Source organism: Haliotis cracherodii, unplaced genomic scaffold (assembly GCF_022045235.1).
Source record: "Haliotis cracherodii isolate W230 unplaced genomic scaffold, xgHalCrac1.p SCAF_4, whole genome shotgun sequence".
Taxonomy (NCBI): domain Eukaryota; kingdom Metazoa; phylum Mollusca; class Gastropoda; order Lepetellida; family Haliotidae; genus Haliotis; species Haliotis cracherodii.
Window position 1 is genome coordinate 22,781,339 of NW_027266297.1, and position 20,179 is coordinate 22,801,517.

The window sequence follows — 20,179 nt, forward strand, 5'->3', positions numbered from 1 at the left end:
TTATTGGTATTTTAACATCAATGAAGATGAAGATACTATCTTGGATGACATCCAGTGTAAGATCAACCAAGGTGTCAAGCCGAGCTGTACATCAGTAACTGTATACACCGAGTAAACACATACATGTAGGTGTTAGACTGTATGCTAATTCATAACAATATATTTTTTTTAAGTCCAAATATTAATTAATTAATATATTGCACAAGATGTACCCTTTTGCCAACTAATGAAAAGAATTCCAAAAATTCCTTTTTGATCTGATTGCCTGGATCCAATATGAATGTAAAAAATAATATAAAATCCAAGATATACATTTTTCCTCTACCCTGGTGTGTTTTGAATGCAGAAATAGTCAGGTTTTTTTGTTTGTTTACTTCTTTAAGTTTGTTTTAACACATAATTTACATGTCAATATATCATATAATGGATACTGCACCAGTCTAGCAGTCTGTGGAAATATGCATGTGCAGTTTATCCTCAAAGTATCTTCTCAGGTAGAGCAACTATCATAGCATGGCATGTGACTTTCTATATACCACTCAATATCCATGTCACAAGGGACATTGTTTAAGTACCTGCTGCTCACCTAGCTAAACAATGAGCTTTCAGTCTGCATATTACAGGCATTAATACAAAGGGTTGTTACTGTTTGAATTCGTGTCAAGGCAGATGATTTCAAATTAATGCATTACAATACTATCTGACATCGTTATAGAGGATTCTGATGTTTATATGGAAAGTTAAACCACTTAACATGTAAATTGCATATCATGCATATTATTAACAGAATTGATTGAATGAAGTCATAGTCCTTTCTATTATTTATTTTTAGCTATTTTAAAGGGTCAAAATGACATTTTCAACAATGGTTACCTTGCCAACTATGCTGAGCAGGTAGCTGGGCTATCATCCATAAGTGAAGAGTTAGGAGGAAGAAGATATCCATTCAAACCTCATTGTGTCAAACTCTGGTGTGTCGAATATTGTGTTGTGACGAAATCACACTCTGATCCTGTCAAGCTGTTACTACTGTAACAGGACAGGCTTTGGGCACTTTAAGACACCATGACTTTGCGTTGTGTTTCTTTTATTCAGAAGATATTAATGCCGAAAATACTAAAATAAAGTGTCTATGGTCCCTCTGTCTGTCCTTTACGACCTCAGTTCGTTGGATGTAGGGAGGTGATTCACAACAAAATATAATCAAGTTTCAACAGTTTATTACAGAAAAATAAACAAAATAAACAAAACGAAAAAACCAACTGTAACAAAATATAAATACGAACTCAACAACAATTACAAATCAATCAATCCTATTCCTGACTAAAATTTGGTGTGGTCTCCCTCACCTGCAATGATCTTCCCGATCATGCAAGACAATGAGAGCATTCGCGCCTATCTCTTATATACTCGCAAGGACACGTAACCTCTGGGTCAACATGTCTAAATGGTGCAGCCACTGGCTAATCCAGTCTGTCACCAACCAATCGGAGCGCTCTTACCATACGACCCACGACTGTAAACACTAAATCGGCATGCAGCCGACAAAGGCATGTGCCCGCACGTGGGGCAAGATCTGAAACTTGCTGTCCCATGCGAACTATATATCGGCAAGGAGCTATTAACCACGTAAATGCTAACATCTATCCTACATAATCAGAGGAAATTTCAATATTTCTACATTCCTCCCCCCTAAGAACAAAGTAACTCTTTAATTTCCGATCATTAAAACAAATATTCCAAAATATTCCCCTTTTTAATAGGTTGACTGACTAACTGAATAAACAAAATCATATGGTGTAATTACAACAAGTTAATGAATACAAATTAAAACACTGAGGGTTTACTCAGAATCGGCATCAATGAACAAATATTTCAAGTCGCTGAGGTGTTGTTCCTCCCGACTGCACCGTCGGGACGGCCACCGGCGTCTTTCTTCTTGAGCTTGAAGCCGCGCCTCTTCATGGATCTGGGTGTCCTGTCTAGGGGGCCTAGGGGGCAAAACATCTTCAGGGTCCCTATATTCGTGGTTGGGCCTCTCCTCCGAGGTGATGCTGGCCACCGGCCGATGTATCTTTACATGGGCCTTGGCATGAGTTCTCTTTTTGTACAGTTTCCCGCATTAGTCACACCGGGATAAAGTTACATATTTATTATGGAAACGGGCCCAGTGGTCCAGGAAGAGGCCAAAGCGGGAAAAGTGTGAGTTGTCACATCCCGTGACAGGGCACTTCATCCCCCCTTTTTCCCAGTCCTGCCTCAATGTCTTCAGTTCGAAGTCCCTTCTTTCCATCACGTCTATTTCTATTTCTATCTCCATTGCTTTAACAAAAAAATAAAATGCCTATGGTTCTACCCTCAGGGTCTGTGCAATTAAAAACATAATCAGGTTTCCTAAGGAGAATAACGGTCTCGAGGTTTCACAATTCTTCCCCTTCTAGTCCTAACAGGTGTTGCCGAAGCAGGTGGTGAGTGAGTGAGTGAGTTTATGCTTTACGTCACATCGGCAATATTTCAGCCATATCGTGACGAGAAGTTATACAATATTTAAACATATATGTAAACCAAATAAGAACCTGTCAGCGAAGGACAGTAAAATTACTAGAATATCACAGATTGAATGTTTAAAACTAGCATACAACAATAAAAAGATATCATTAGATAGTCATGAAACAGTACAATATAAAAATGGGCTGTAGATCGCCAGCATCTGAAGGCAGATCACCATGCTAGGGTCCATGGGGACTTACATTACTTTTGCTACCTGCATGGACCCCAGCCGGATTTACATCATCCCTTCAGCTGTTGGCGATTATGACAAATTGAGCCAAAGGTAAACGAACATATATACTACTATTAAAAATGTGGCCAAAATAAATATACTTTGAAAGACGTGGTCTTACATACCCTCTCAGGGGGACAATAATTTTACACTACTTCAACCCCCGTCGAGGATACAGCCACTAACAATCTCAGTTAACAAATTTATTTTACCAATTTTAAAAACTATACTATATACAAAACATATCAATCAAAATTTGGTCAACAATTCAATTTCTTTTAAAAAGTTAATAATTAAATGAACACTGATATTAAAAAGATCCTTTAAGGATGAAACTTTGAAATATTTATCCCTTGTGATGGAAAAATCAACACAATCAAGCAGGACATGCTTGACGGTGATTCTTTCATCACAAGGGATACAAAATGGAGGATCCTCACCTTGTAACAAATATTCATGTGTATATCTGGAATGGCCAATACGACATCGTCGCATAATGACCTCTTCAAATCTGGACTGACAACCCAAGTAGGTGTAACCGATATTTGGTTTAATTTCATGTAATTTATTGATACCTACTTGGGTGTCCCACTTCTTTTGCATTAGATCACGGATGTAAGATCTAATCACAGGTTTAAAATCAGTGTACGGGATCAGAAGTGGTGTCACAGATTTGTTGAGTGCTGCTTTTGCAGCAGCATCAGCCATTGTGTTACCAATAATTCCAACGTGGCTAGGTAACCAACAAAAGACGATGTCGTACTGGCCAGTCGCAAGATCGTTATGTAATTCAATAATTTCACGTAACAGTGGATGTTCAGATGAAATATTTTTAATGGCCTGAAGACAGGAAAGGGAATCAGAAAATATGATGAACTGCTTATGTTTAGACTGAGTATTAATATATTTGAGAGCTGTTAAGATTCCGAAGCAGGTGGACTAGATCCCATATTATCTATTGAATCACCTAAAGAATCCACCCCATATTCATTATTTAATTCACTAACAGATTCTGTTTCAGATTCCTTTGCAACACTGGCAGACTCATCAACTTCCAGGGGTTTTAAGTGATCAACATGAAAAATGATGCAGGTTGTTTTATTATCTCTCTGTATTTTGTAGGCGAGAGGAGATACTTTCTCCCGAACAAAATAAGGTCCAGTCCAACCCAAGCCAAGCTTCCGCCCAGCTGTTGGGGGATACCACCCTCAGACTTGTGAGCCTACTTCAAATTCCCTATGTTTGAGATTAATGTCATAGTTTCGTTTCTGGGTTTTAGCTGCGTTTCCTAAATGCTCATTCGCAAATTCAAACTTTTCCTGCATGACTCTGCGCAACCATTCTACATATGCAACTGGACATAAATCTGGAGTGACATTTGGCGGACTTCCCACCATAACATCCAAAGGAAGTTGAATTTCCCGCCCTAACATAAGTAGATTTGGAGAGCAGTGAGTACTAGAATGAACACTAGCTCGGTAGGCCATTAGGAGGTATGGCAAGTGGTCATCCCAATCTAATGGTTCTTGGTGCGTATAAATAGAAAGCATTTGCCGAAGAGTCCTATTAAAGCGTTCGACAAGACCATCTGACTGAGGATGATATGGTGTAGTATGGGTTTTAGTTATACTCAACAGTCTACAAACCTCAGTAAACAAGGTAGATTCAAACTCACGGCCTTGATCCGTGTGGAGTTGTCGAGGACAACCAAATCTACAAAATACCTCAGTCACTAACTTGTCAGCAATGGTAATAGCTTTGTGATTTGGAACAGCAAAAGCTTCTTTCCATTTAGTGTAGTAATCACCCAAGACTATGATGTATTCATTTCCATTCCTAGTTATCGGAAAAGAACCCAAAATATCCACGGCCATACACTCCATGGGAGCACGAATTTTAAATTGTTTCAGTGAGGACTTTCCCTTTCCTGGACCTGGTTTGCAACGTGCACAATACTGGCATAATTTACACCACCGACGAACTGAATCGGACATGCCTGGCCAATACAATCTACGTTTGATTGACTGCTGAGTTTTATCTCTGCCAAAATGTCCTGCTGTACGTTTAGTATGTAAATGACTGAAAACTTCTTCCCTGATAGCTTCTGGTGCAATAAGTTGCAATAACTCTCCACCTATATGCAAAGAAGTTTTCCTATACAGTAATTGATCTTGAAGTGTGAGTGAATCCCACTGACCCCAAAGACACTTGACGTCAGAGTTCAGATCAACTATGTCAGTTTTTAATGGTTTGTCAGCTGATGCCTTTAATCTATTCAGAATAGGACCGATACTAGGATCGTCTTGCTGCATTTTGAATAACTCATCTTTAGTCCAAACGGGTAGCCAATTAGGTGTGTTTTCAGAATTGCCTATATTCCTACTTGTAGGTATTGCAATAGGATTGATCATCTGGGTTTCCCGATCATGCCTCCCAACTTGTACCTCCCAATTCAAAACAGACTGATCAGATCCGGCTGAATCAGAGAACGCAGCAGAGGATTCCTCTCTGCAGTCAATACAAGCTGTGTTCTTACATTTTCGAGTTGGTTTCCTTGACAACGCATCTGCATTTTTATGCTTTGTACCAGACCTATACTGAATATCCATATTGTAAGTCTCAATGACACTTAACCAACGTGCTAGCATTCCCTCTGGATCTTTGAAATTTTTAAGCCAGATGAGTGACGCATGATCTGTTCTAAGCAAGAACCTACGTCCGTATAGGAAATGTCTAAATTGCTTTAAGAAAGTGACAACGGCCAGAAGTTCACGCTTAGTGGTACAATAGTTTTGTTGAGCTTGATTCAGAGTTTTACTAGCATATGCAAGTACCCTTTCTTGTCCATCAATTTGAACCTGTGACAACACAGCTCCAATGCCATAAGCACTGGCATCGGTATCTAACACGAACTGACCTTCATCTTGGGGGAAAGCTAGTATGGGAGCAGTAACCAAGTTTTGTTTCAGCTTTTGAAAAGCATGTTCACAATCCTCATCCCACTTAAATCGAACATGTTTCCGGATCAACCTTGTGAGTGGCGCAGCAATGTTTGCAAAGTATTGGACGAAATGACGATAGTAACCAACTAACCCTAAGAAACTACGAACCTCAGACCTATTTACAGGTCTTGGCCATGATTCAATGGCTTTTGTTTTCTCAGTGTTACATTGGATACCATCTTTGCATACGACATGCCCCAAGAAAGCTACTTCTTTTTGAAAAAGCACACATTTTTGTGGTTTTAATTTCAATTTGGCTAATCTCAATTGTGTAAACACCAACCTAAGACTTTCTAATGCTCCGGCAAAATCCAACCCAAAGACAATAATGTCATCCAAATAGCACAAACATCTTTTCTACTTGAGTGTACCGAGTACTCTGTCCATCAGTCTTTCGAACGTAGCTGGGGCATTTGTAAGTCCAAATGGCATCACGTTAAACTGAAAAAGCCCAAAATGAGTGGAGAAAGCTGTTTTTGATTTGTCCTTGTAATCCATTTCTACCTGCCAGTATGCACTAGCAAGGTCCAAAGTACTGAACCATTGAGCCCCACTAAGATTCTCAAGTGTATCATCAATCCGAGGTAGAGGATAAGCATCTCGTAAAGTTACGGAATTCAGCTTTCTAAAATCAATACAGAAACGAATACTGCCATCCTTTTTAGTAACCAGACAAACAGGAGCTGACCAGGGACTGTCACTTGGTTCTACAATACCCTGTTTTAACATTTGGTCAACCTCTTCCTCCACTACAATTTTGCTAGCACTTGGTAACCTACGGGCTGGTAACTTTATTGGATGGGCCTCCCCAGTGTCATGGGTCACCAAGTCAGTCTGACCAATGCACCCATCTATGTCAGCGAAGACATCATGGAACTCACCAACTAACTTTGCCACAGACGGTTTTTGTTCCATTGAGAGATCAGCTGAACTAGCCTCAACTAAGGTTTGCAAGTGTTCAGGAAGATTGTTTTCAGTATAAGTTCCCTTACTAACAGGTAAGTCTTCCACTATCTGATCTACAGCATGCACTGTGCCCATAACTGATAATGGTTCCAAGTTCACTCCTTTTCCACTAAAATTCAGTACCGATATCACCAACTGCTCTCTGTCTGACCGAACCAAACTCCTTGCGACAAAAAGACCCTTATTCGGCCAGTACTTATTAGGTTCAATTACACCGACATGTTCTAACTGATTTGTATCAGCTTTACAAACTATCATTTTCTCGGAATGGGCTGGGATTTTGGTTCTTTCTGTCACTCTTATTCGCGAACAGTTGTAAGTCTTCAGTTTGTGCAGTTTAATCTTGCCTTTGCAGGTTTTCAATTCCTGCTTAACAATTTTGATTTCTCCCCTATATTTCTCCAAAAAGTTCATGCCCAGGATTCCAGATAACTTGTCAAGGTCAGCAACCACAAAACTCTGTTCAAAACTTGAACGTGCCAAGCTAAACTGAACCATAAACTGCCCCTTGACATCTATATCCTTTCCATTAGCAGTAGTGAGGTTGATGTTCGTTTGGACGAGCAACGAGTCCACGAACCCCAACCTTCTAAAGTCAGCATGAGAAAGTAGAGAAATAGGTGAACCTGTATCAATCAAAGTACTACAATAGCATTTGTTCAAAAGGATATCCATATACAGGCAATTAGGATCGCCCTGCACATTCCGAAGACTAATAGGTACTTTTTCCTGATCAACTGAAGAAACTTCTGTTGTAATACTAATATTTGGTAGGAGTGGAACTTGCTCCACTTGGCTCACAACCTCTAACTCAGCACATGGCCTCTCTATCGACTGACAAGTGGCTGAAGCAACGGCCTCTACTTCAGCCTCAATATGTTTTCCGATCTACCTTCGGTCTGCCCTGTTAGTGCTAAGTTCTTAGTTAATTTTGCCAGCAGTTTTGGACAAGAGTCCCTAAAGTGGTCTTTCTCCTGACAATAGAAACAACCTTTTTGTCTGAGCCTAGACTGACCATTCGAACCCTCGAGAGTTTTAAACTTCTCTTCTATCAGTTTCAAAATGTCACCTAGTCCTACCTCACTGTTCCTTTTTTCCCTATGTTCTTGATCAGGTGAGCTTTGAACAACACTAACTTTCCCTTCTACAGGTTTTCTAGCCCTATTGCCTTCCTTTGCTTCGTATTCTAGTGCGGAAGAAATGGCCTCATCCAGAGTGTGTGGATGGCTAAAGGTCACTTTCTTTTTCATTTCAAATGAGGTTAGCCCAGTGACAAATTGGTCTATGATCTGCATCTCTAGAGCCATATGTATGGCACTTCCGGGTAAGCCAAAAGGGCTAGCCTACGCAATTGATAACCATAATCAGTGACTGATTCATCTTTTTCTTGCCTCCTGTTTTGAAACTCACAACGATAGGCAACACTCCTTTCCCTGGGATTAAACCTTTGTTGAAGGACATTTCTGATGGCATTATAATCACCCAACTGCCCAAAGGTTAAACTGCTTAGCATCTTTTGAGCTGGCCCCCCCCCCCCCCCCCCGTAAACTCATTGAGAGCTGTTGAGCCTTCTCCTGCTCATTCCAACCATTCCAGTTGGCGACCTGCTCAAAATGCACCATGTAATCCTGCCAGTCACTAGTTTTACCATCGAAAGTGTGAGGTTGTTTTTCCCTTCTAGTCATTTTAAAATTTCTGCTTGGTATTCTTTCATTGCCATCAGAAAGAAAACGTGAGGAGGTTACTTCTCTGGGCCTACCATGTCTTCCTCCGAAATCAGGACAGAGTGTGCTATCCAACCTATCTACTTGTCGACTGCTCTGTGAAGAAGGATAAATGCTTCCTCCTACAATGGGGTTGACTCTAAATGGTATCCTATCACCCTCACCAACATCTGCTGGTATATCAAATCTAACAGACCTTCTGCTGTGGTCTACTGCTTGAGTACTCATATCCCTAGGTATAATCACATTCTGGTCCCAAAATGAGGGATAACCTGAGTTTGATTGTGGGAACATGTTTGCACTGGATGCATTCATCTCTACATCTATCAATGTTTGCGACCCTGGTGTAAATCCACTTGGTCTAGGGGTAGAAGTAAATACTCCTGGTCTAGATGGAAGACCATGAAAACTATCTTCAGAGGGAGGTGACAAGAAACTGAAGTTGAACAAGTCAAAACCCTGTTCACTTGCATTCATTTTAACAAACTATCCTTTTTAAACTAATATCCCTAATTTAATTTCAATTAATTAATTTCAGTATAAATCACCAATACCACTACATCCTGGTCTCGGCACCAAAAATGTAACAGGGCAGGCTTTGGGCACTTTAAGACACCATGACTTTGCGTTGTGTTTCTTTTATTCAGAAGATATTAATGCCGAAAATACTAAAATAAAGTGTCTATGGTCCCTCTGTCTGTCCTTTACGACCTCAGTTCGTTGGATGTAGGGAGGTGATTCACAACAAAATATAATCAAGTTTCAACAGTTTATTACAGAAAAATAAACAAAACAAAAAAAACCAACTGTAACAAAATATAAATACGAACTCAACAACAATTACAAATCAATCAATCCTATTCCTAACTAAAATTTACATTATTAAACCAAAAATCCTACTTACTTATACCTTAAAAATAAAACTCAAAAGCAGCCTAAAGCAAACCCCTCACTAACCCACTTTAATCCCTACTACATCCTTAACACAGTCTATGAAAACAAACCACCCTTTCAAAACTCCAAACACAATCGATCTATGTAGTTACATCACATAGCTGACATTATTTCCTGTTAAATCCACCCGTCCAACCAAGCTTTCTAACAATTTACCCAATAATTCTAAATTTGCCACAGAATTTAGTTCTTTATTGCCTAAAATCACTAGGGCTTGGGGGAATTGGGGTCTCCCTCACCTGTAATGATCTTCCCGATCATGCAAGACAATGAGAGCATTCGCGCCTATCTCTTATATACTCGCAAGGACACGTAACCTCTGGGTCAACACGTCTAAACGGTGCAGCCACTGGCTAATCCAGTCTGTCACCAACCAATCGGAGCGCTCTTACCATACGACCCACGACTGTAAACACTAAATCGGCATGCAGCCGACAAACGCACGTGCCCGCACGTGGGGCAAGATCTGAAACGTGCTGTCCCAAGCTAACTACATATCGGTAAGGAATTATTAACCACGTAAATGCTAACATCTATCCTACATAATCAGAGGAAATTTCAATATTTCTACTCTACATTTAACACAATGTGAACCAGGATATGTCAAGCTGAATGTTCTGAATTTCTGTCTGTATCAAACTTGATTAATATATAGTCCCATGGTCCCCATAAGTAAAACAGAATGACTGATAAGTCAAACTGAAAGCACAACTTAACACAAGTTGCAGGTATTAGTATAATTTGAATATAATGCTTATAGATGCATAAATGTAGACATGACAATGCCAGAGTATAACAAGTCTTGATTAGCCAACAAAACAGATTTGGAGTGAAAGGAAAAATATAAGATCAAAATTTTATGAATGGATCACTGAAAATCTTTGGTGACTCCAGGCGATTGCAAAAAGGGTAACCTTGAACATTTACTGTTTGATATTGGTCAATTTCAAAGTATGTAACACAATCTCAAATTATGACCCATGGCATTAACTAATTAGGGATGCCAATATGCATTAATGGAATCTTATATAAGGACATGGCTCCATTATGACAGGCTCCGCCATCATGCATGATAGCGGAGCTTCAAATTAAGACAAGAGATATTATTGGATGAAATGGTCGCGGATGTGGAGGTACTGGTGGACTACGGCAATGAGCTTAACCCCTGTTAAGCAACCCCAACTGCAGCAACCGCTGCCCTGCAACAACCGTTGCCAAGCAACCCATGTTGCTATGCAGCTATCGCTGCCAGGCAAGTACCATTGCCAAACCATGAGCGAGGGCAACTATTGTTGCCAAGCTGACCATCCGCTGTAAAGCGGACACTAAGCCATCTGCTGTAAAGCAGAATGGATAAATTGGTTCCTGCTGTAAAGCGGGTAACCCTATCCTAAATAATTTATAATTTGGGATGTATCCCAAGACGCCAAATGTAACTTGTAATGCAGTCCACCAGCACCCCGCCCATCCGCAACATTTTATTCATGACAACATCATTATATACAAACATTATGCTCCAGTAAAATTCCACCAATTGACAACTGCAAAGCTTGAATAACTTGGAATTAAGGATAACAGGGTGGGTGGGTGGGTGCAACGAACTCTAGATGAATGCGCGAATATAACTATGTGTTGTACGGCTGAAAGCTGGAGAGCAAGTGCTGCGTGAGCTGATGTCACGCTACAACAGGTCATAGAAAATATAAACAAACGCTCCTTTACCGGACGTGCCAAGAGCGGATCTAGGCCAGAGACGATGGCACCATGCAAAACGGCACGTAGCCGCACGGAATGAAGGTATTTCGCTGTAATAATATTAGCAACTGTGCCAAGCCTAACATAAAGGCATTTAGTTCTAATCACTAAATGCTAATAAATGTAAAAAAAGCATTAACACTTTGCATAAACACACAAGTTTTTACATATATACCTCCATAAATTAAAAAAATATGAAAATCAAATCTTAAATACGAGACACAAAATGTGTGTTTAGTTTGACATATATAATATGCGGATATAATCCTGATTTTGTGAATAACCTTCAACATTTATCCCGCGATATGCCAAGGAGAGACACAGGCCACCGAGCCGTGGATGCCCGTGCCTATAATAAAAACACAAGATGAGATTGGATTAAATGGCCGAGGGTGTGCAGGTACTAGTGGGCTACTAAGCTGCTAGTTGGGTATACCAAAATGCTACCGTTGCCATGGCCACTAGCGTGGCCAACGGCGATTCGCAGCTAGCGCTGCTGGCCTGAGACTGCTACTGCTGTCCGGCCTCGACGGTAGCATATTTAAACGCTACCATTGCTTGGCAACTACCACGCTGCCAAAAGCAACTACCGCTGCTGGCGTAAGTCAGACTACCGCTGCCTGGCCCAAGGTAGCCGGCCAAAGCAGATCCGCTGCCTGGCCCCATAAGCAAAGTCATTGTGCGGCTACCGCCGCAGACCCAACTGTCAGCTACCGCTTGACAAGACGATTTCCACTGCCGGGCCCATATACGTGGCAATTGTTTGCCCCAACTTATGTTATTTTACAATTTCCCGGCTGAAAAGTTGGGAAAGACAAGGTTCCCACTGAAAAGCAGGTAACCCCAGAAAGGTTCCCGCTGAAAAGCAGGTAGCCTTAAGCAAAATGTGTGTTTAGTTTGACATATATATGCGGATATAATCCTGATTTTGTGAATAACCTTCAACATTTACTGTTTGATATTGGTCAATTTCAAAGTATGTATCTCATTAGCTAGCCAGTCATTAGAACAATCCCTAATATCATTTAATACTTTATGGTTACAGAGATTATTATATGTGTTGCATGTTCCATACACATACATATATTATCTCACACCAGAAGTATATATTTATCTGTCTTGTATATTACATACACATACATATATTATGACTCAAAGTTAGATTGACCAATAAGAGGGCAGACCTACTAACCCCATATGGTCCCTTATACCGTCAGTAAAAAAAATCCAAGATGGTTGTTACTAACCTAATTGAGACCGTATACCATCAGTAACTGCCATTTTGGATTTTTGACGCCAATGACGTCACATAGCAATAGAATAGACAGCAGCCAGACAGGAGAAAGTGGACTACAATCAAGTGACAGTGGCCCCAAGATTTCTGTTAACATGAGGGCATTTTTATGATAATTCTTTCCATTTTAGCTATAGTACTTTAAACGTTCACATTTAGTGCATTATCTGTTCCACTCTTACGACAAGCATAGTCGCCTTTTACGATAAGCATACTCACCTTTTACGACAAGCATAGTCGCCTTTTACGACAAGCATAGTCGCTCTTTACGACAAGTATAGTCGCCTTTTACGGCAAGCATAGTCACCTTTTACGACAAGCATAGTCACCTTTTACGACAAGCATAGTCGCCTTTTTCGACAAGCATAGTCGCTTTTTATGACAAGCATAGTCACCTTTTAGGGCAAGCATAGTCGCCTTTTACAACAAGCATAGTCGCCTTTTACGACAAGCATAGTCGCCTTTTACGGCAAGCATGGGTTGCTGAAGACCTTTTCTAACCCGAATGTTCATTGGTCGAGATGGGCTGGTAATGTCACTCGGAAACAGACTGTAGTGGTTAATGGGTCCAGGAGATGCATTTACAAGTGCACACTATGAACACATTCTGAATGAATGCCTACAAGGTTCTCCAAGCATGCCATAAGGTCTATGATGTTATCAGTAATATAGCAAGGCATCATGATATTAAACTGTAAATATTTGTTGTCATCAATGTGGCCATAGGCCATTTTAATTCCTATTTTTTTCATAAATATTAATACAGTCGTGCCCCGCTTATACGGACTTCAGATATCAGGAAACCTCGGTTCCCGGACGATTTTCATTCAAAACGAAATAATTACTATATAAATTTACCCGTATATCTGGAAATTCAGTTTCCAGAACCGGACGGTCATTTTCATACACAAAACACTGAAATGCACACAAATTTGTCTCACTTATACGGACAATACACTGCCGCTGGTGGTAATCCTTTGATTCGTGAGAAGTCAATTAACCAAGTGACACTGAGTTACGTTTGAGACGAGCTTGTTTATTGTACATGTAATCCCCTTCAATAAATATGGCGTCTGTGGAGGTCAGAGGTCAAAGTTGTGTTAGTATGGCCTGTCAATCAGCGAAACGTAAGCGACACGCAGTTACAGCACGCGAAAAAAGGGAAATTTGTCTGTTTAAAGAAAAACATCCGTCAGCAAGTTTAGAAACCATCAGTAAGCATTATGGCACTGAATTTGGACATACCATAGGAAAATCGACAATTGGTGACAGTTCAAACTTCCAAGACAGACTTTTTGAAACGTGTATGAATAAAGATTGAGTGGATGTATATGTTTGCTCTGTCATCTGTCATGAGTTGCATAACTGAAGGGAAGTAACTCTTCCTGTAAGAAGCTGGTTTCAGTTATACGGAAATTCGTTTATACGGACGAATTGTGAAATGACGCAAGTGTCCGTATAAACGAGGCACGACTGTACCTCAAATAGTTTAAGTTCAACCTAACAATGGTTTGAAAACTATTTTCATTTCCATCATAAAACAGTATGTACAACTTATTTTCAAACCACATAAGGCCCTGTAAACGGCATCTTGATTTGCCTCTATCAGTTGTACCAAAGTGCACTGATTGTCAGTTCAAATATTCCTCTTATTATATTTCTAGGTTTGTCAGCATGATGTAACCTATTTTCACGGGTATTACAAAGCGGTGAATGTCTAAGGCCTGTAACATTTCAGGCTCATTCGACACGTGGAGATTTAACTCAACTACCTTCCTCATATCAATGGTAATTGTAGTAAATGAACTCTTTTGTGCTATGTAGCATGGCTTTGTAGTAGTGCTACAAAAGTTATGTCACACTGGAAATATATATACTAAAAGGCAAAAGTCATTGTGACGGAAGTTGCCAAGTGATAAGAATCCATGTGAAAAGACTACTATATTTAGATGTGATGTCAATATTTATTGCGCATGACATATTCACAATTAAGGATCCTTCGATTCTACACTGCTTCAGTTTTTGACACCAAAAGGTCTGTTTTCAACCATATCTCATAGGATCATGTATGTTCAACTACTGACACTTTACACTAGCCGTGTAAATGGGCTTAATCTTTATTGAAATGTGTTAGAATGGGGACAATATGTGTGTTTACAACCTGCGTCCACGGAAGAAGAAAGGAAATAGTGTCTGTCTGTACTACCTTGAATATTTAAAAGGTTTGGGTCACCTGGAGTTTGAAACATTCATTCATACTCTATGTATCAACTTGAGAAAAGCCAAGAGTTTGAAGTGTGGATAAAAACCATGTAACATGTAAATATGCTCGTTTGCTAAGTTTTTAGCACCCTGAAAATAAGAAAAAATGATGAAATAGCAGTGTAACTTATCATTATAAACTCACTGATTATACATTGAGCATCAATAAAAAAAAGTATGTTTTTTGACAGAAATAACTTCATATTTCGTTCTAAGAATATTTTATTTTTAAAATAATGAACCTGCTAATTCAAGATTTAATTCAAAACAACATTTAGTTTTTCATAACAAGATGGAAGGAGTTACGTCCCTTTTATATTGCAATTTGTTGTGAGGGAATTTGGGTAAGATCAAGGGGGATCATATGGAAAAACGACTTGGTGAAAAATCTCTTTCTCATTTTCAGTCCCTCTAATAAATTATCAATCTTTCAATCAGTTAAGTTGATGGTATTGAGCTCTTGAATTAGAAAATGTTTGATTATAATATTTCTTTCCTTCATGTCCTTAACAATGAACACAAATTTTTTGACTAAACAATATGTTGAATGTTTATGTGACTTTTAGCTCACCTTAGCATTTAAGAAAACCACTGCAACATACATGTTTCTGTATTTTTCTTATCATTGTTCTATTTGATATGGGAAAACAAATCTTCAACACATCTCATTTGCTTCCTTACCCTGTGCACAGATATTGGTCCATCTTGCCGAGGCAAGTGAGTTATCTGACTTTAAAAGTCCAGTTTTCACCTTTGCTGAACTAGACTTGAATCGACAACATGGCAACTCCCGTGCCGATTTCGTTTGATTGCAGGATTTGCAGAAAATGTGTACCGTCAACTCAGCATCAACAAATATTTTCTAAATGTTTTCATGTTTTTAATGAAATACTCAAGTGATGAGAAGCACTTTGCGAGGTAAAGCCTGTTTTATTACAGTAAAGATCTTTATTATCGATGAGATCATCTTGACTGGGCACTACACTAATGAACGTCAATTTCGCGGTCATGTGACCAACCTCTCGTCCAATGGTAAAGCCATATATCGTGTAAACTTCAAAATAAAAAATTATATGCATTTATCTTTCAGGGCTGAAAAAGATCAAGAATGGCTGAAAGACAAAGTGCGGGTTTCCCAGAACTAGATTGTGAGTATTCTACTGTCTAAATATATTGCAGTCTAGATCAACAATGAATGACAATACTAGATATATAGATATAGATGTAGGGCTAAGTCAATGAGACCACCTCCATGGTCTATTGTTAGAGCGTCTGCCCGGAGAGCGGAAGGTCGGGGCTTCAATCCCCAGCCGTGTCATACCAAAAGATGTTGAAAGATGGTATTTGTTATTACCCTGCCAGGCGCTCTGTTTAAAGGAGCTAAGACAAAGACTGGTTGGCTCAGAGTTGGTATACTGTGTCTGAGAGGGGTTTTCATGTTAAACTGCAGCATGTTATCTCAGTGGAGTAGCACTATAATATCAGTATGAACTAGTACAAGCAGCCACACACATATATGCATGCAGGTCACTATATATAAGTGCAATAATCTTGGACATGACTTAAAACACCTAAATCAATGAGGTGAGATGAGGTGAAATGGGGTTTAAGATCTTGTTCAAGATTATTGCACCTATATAGCACTGTGCATGCATATGTGTGTGTGGCTGCTTGTACTAGCCCAGATTTATTCTGGTTTTCTAGTTCCAGCCCACAGTTTAACACAGATGACTCAGCTCTTATTGCTGGTCGCCAGGAAGTATCACCTATAAATGTCTTTTGGTATGAGATGGTCACAGAACTGAACCACAGACCTTCTGCTCTTCCAGCAGCTAAATTATTGAATGTCAATAATAGATACTGCAAAAATGTAGGGCTTGATAAAATTGTGCTGGGCTAGGAAATAAACATTTCAGTTTCACAAATGATACTCACTGATACTAAATAATGGAGTCTGAACCAGACAATCCAGTGATTGACACCATTGGCATGGATCCATGCAATTGGGATACGATGACATCTGACCATCTGATCCCGTCAATCGCCTCTTACGACAAGCATGGGTTGTTGAAGACCTAGTCTACCCCGGATCTTCACGGGTCCTCTGTCAAAGTACTTTCCTTGATCACACAATAAACATACATTGTAACACAAACTGCCTTCACAACACTGTAGTGGTTTGTAACAATAATTGAAGAAAGGTACTTCGTGTTAAAAAGCCCTTTTATTCAGACCATGTGGTCAGCACGGTGGCCATCTTGTTACAGCTCAAGGGATAGCACTCTCGTTGGCTTAGCTGCTAGATACTGCTTGGGTATGACTATTTAATATAGATTAATGGATTTCTGTTGACATTAACACTTATCATTACATCTCCCTTTCTAAGTTGAAATTAACATTATATAAACTCTGAATTAAACTGGTAACAATGTAAACACTTAAAAGCCTGGCTAAGCACATCAACATAGATAAGTTTAATTTCTTCTTTTTCTTTTATCAATGAGTGCTTAAAATGAAACTTCATGTCAAATTGATCATGTTCATTTCCTTCCTGATGAGTGTCTCTTCTTGTCATTCAGTTTGCACATTTATGATGGCTTGCCATTCTCTTAACTTTAGAACTTGAACTAAACTCAATTAAAGTCTCTGACAAAAACCTAGTCTACTGAAAATCAACTTCCGAAACATGAAACTTTAAAAGTTCAGAATTCACACATCACTCGGTTTCAATCAGAAGAGATGGCTTGTTGATGACTCGGCCAGATCGTGTTGTAGTACCACTCTGCTGTGCTTCGGGAGTTGTCAAGCAAGTTGTAGTTGTTGTTGTTGCAGGTTGGTTAGTTGTAATGCAAGATGTGTTGTCATAAGGAGTAAGGAGGAGATCACCACGATTTCGTCTCAGTCTTCCACCTCCCTCAGTTTGCACAAGGTAGGATCTTGGTGCTACCTTTTGCCCTATTTCACCTTTTGTTTTCCAGTCATTACTTGTGTCTCGATATACTCTCACACTGCTACCTGGTTCTAACTGAGGTAGAGGTAGAGGAGATGCTTTCTGGTCAAAGTAGTACTTTTGTTCCTCTTTTGAAACCAGCTTGTGTTTGATGACTTGATCTGGATCAGGTGTACTTGACTGAAGGAGATCTTTCTTCAGTGGGAGATTGGACCTGATTGTCCGATTCATTAACAGCTGTGACGGAGAAAAACTACCAGCTAGAGGTGTGGTACGATAGGCGAGCAGTCCTAGATGAGGATCTCCACCACTGTCAATGCACTTTATCATGATGTTTTTGACAGTCTGGACTGTCCGTTCTGGAAGACCGTTTGACTGGGGGTATTTAGGACTAGATGTAGAGTGTTTAAAGTCCCATTCAACAGCAAAATCTGCAAATTCTGCACTCGCATAACATGGCCCGTTATCACTCAACAGTTCAACTGGTGAACCATGTCTGGCAAATATGGATCGTAGTGCTTTGATGACGGCTTGGCTGGACTGATTTGGCAAAGCAATGACTTCTGGGAAGTTAGAGTATACGTCCACAACTAATAGATAGTCTTTTGAGTAGAGTTCAAAAAGATCAGTGGAGACATACTGCCATGGCTGAGTAGCTACTAGGTGAGGTGATAGTGATTCAGGTTGATGACGATGACGATAGTTCAAGCACGTCTCACATCCACTTACCATGACATCTACGTCATGATTCATTCGAGGCCAGAATAGAACTTCTCTGGCTCTCTAACTGCATTTTTCTTGACCCATGTGTCCTGCATGTATTTTCTGCAACATCAGTTTCCGCATACCTTTGGGCACAACGATGCGGTTGCCTTTGAAGACTACTCCATCAATACATGAAAGTTCATCTCGATAATTCCAGAAATCATCCAAGTTTCTTGGGCACTGTGAATGTTCATTAGGCCAACCTGTCAAGATGATTGCTTTTAGAGCTGTCATTTCTGGATCTATGTTGCTTTCTGCTCTGATCTGTGCGAATCTGTCTCGGTTGACACCTGCACTGTTGACAAGATACTGTCAACATACATTTGTACATCTGCTTCAGTTGTACTGGTGGGTGATTGATCACTAGGAAAGTTCCTTGACAGGGTATCTGCTGCATACATCTCTCGACATCTCAGTGTACATTACCTCCATGTCATATTTCTGCATGCGAAGACGGAAACGTTGAATGCGTGGAGGACAGTCATTCAGAGCTTTCTTGAAGATGGGAATCAGTGGTTTATGGTCAGTTTCTGCGAGAAACTTTCTCCCATACACATATTGATGGAACCGTTCAGCTCCAAAACGTATTACTAGTGCTTCCTTCTCAATCTGTGGGTTGTGAGTCTCCCTTGACGCATATGCCCTTGACGCATATGCTACTGGCATCCATGCATCTTCATGTTGTTGCAGCAGTATGGCACCAAGTTTTGATGCATCTGTAGACACTTTGATGGGTTTCTTGGTATCATAGAATTGAAGAACCGGTCTTTGTGAGATGAGGTTTTGAAGTTCTTCCAATGATTTGTCCTGTTCATGAGACCAAGACCAATGACTGTCATTTTCCAACAACTGCCTAAGTGGTGCTGATTTTGTTGAGCGGTCTTAAATGTACCTTCCTAGGTAATTAACCATCCCAAGAAACCGTTGCAGTTCCTTCTTTTCTGTGAGTTTCTGAAGATCCATGATGGCTTTCACCTTGTTAGGGTCCGGTTTGAGTCCATCAACAGAAATTCTATCTCCCAGGAAGGTAAGCTCTGTGACACCCACTTCACATTTCTCTCTATTCAATTTCAGACCACTGTCTCTACACTTCTGAAGTACTGCTTTCAGTTGCTCGTTGTGTTCTGTGGTGTCTTTACCAAAGATGATCATGTCACTCCTGTTGGCTTAGCTGCTAGATACTGCTTGGGTATGACTACTTAATATAGATGGACTTCTGTTGACATTAACACTTATCATTACAAACACTGTCAAAGTACTGGCGTTCCTCAATCACACACTATACATACATTGCAACTCCTGCAATGACAATACTGTCAGATGACTGTCTATCTTCCATACATGCTGTGTAGGTTGGTTGATTGGTTTGTTTGCACTCAACAATTCCAGCTATATGATGGCAGTCTGTAAATTATCCAGTCTGGACCTGGATCCAATTGGGATCGATGACATGCATCAACCAAGTCAGCAAGCCTGACCACCTGATTCCGTTAGTCGCCTCTTATGGCAAGCATGGGTTGCTGGAGACCTATTCTACCCCAGTTCTTCACGGGTCTGCTGTGTAGGAGAAGTATCTTAATGAGCATTTACAAATTAGTTTCAGCTGAATCAAGATCAGATGACAGGGGCTTCCAGTCAACATGCATACCAGTCAACGAGGAACAAAGGGAGGGAAAGTGGACAGTCGAATCTCTGGGAAAACTGCTTGGTCTAATTTGGGAAAAT

At 40.0% G+C, this 20,179-nt stretch overlaps 1 long non-coding RNA gene and 2 pseudogenes across 1 annotated transcript; 1 reads left to right on the forward strand and 2 right to left on the reverse strand.

The window, feature by feature from the left end:
- Positions 1-1,843: 1,843 nt before the first annotated feature.
- LOC139478426 (uncharacterized) lies at positions 1,844-2,320 on the reverse strand (annotated as a pseudogene).
- A 5,290-nt stretch (positions 2,321-7,610) lies between these two features.
- Positions 7,611-8,951, reverse strand: LOC139479325 (uncharacterized; annotated as a pseudogene).
- Positions 8,952-14,439: 5,488 nt separating this feature from the next.
- On the forward strand, positions 14,440-20,142 carry LOC139478656 (uncharacterized). The gene is made up of 3 exons (XR_011654317.1): positions 14,440-14,512; positions 15,830-15,887; positions 20,052-20,142. It is a non-coding gene; the product is annotated as an uncharacterized lncRNA (long non-coding RNA).
- Positions 20,143-20,179: the final 37 nt, after the last annotated feature.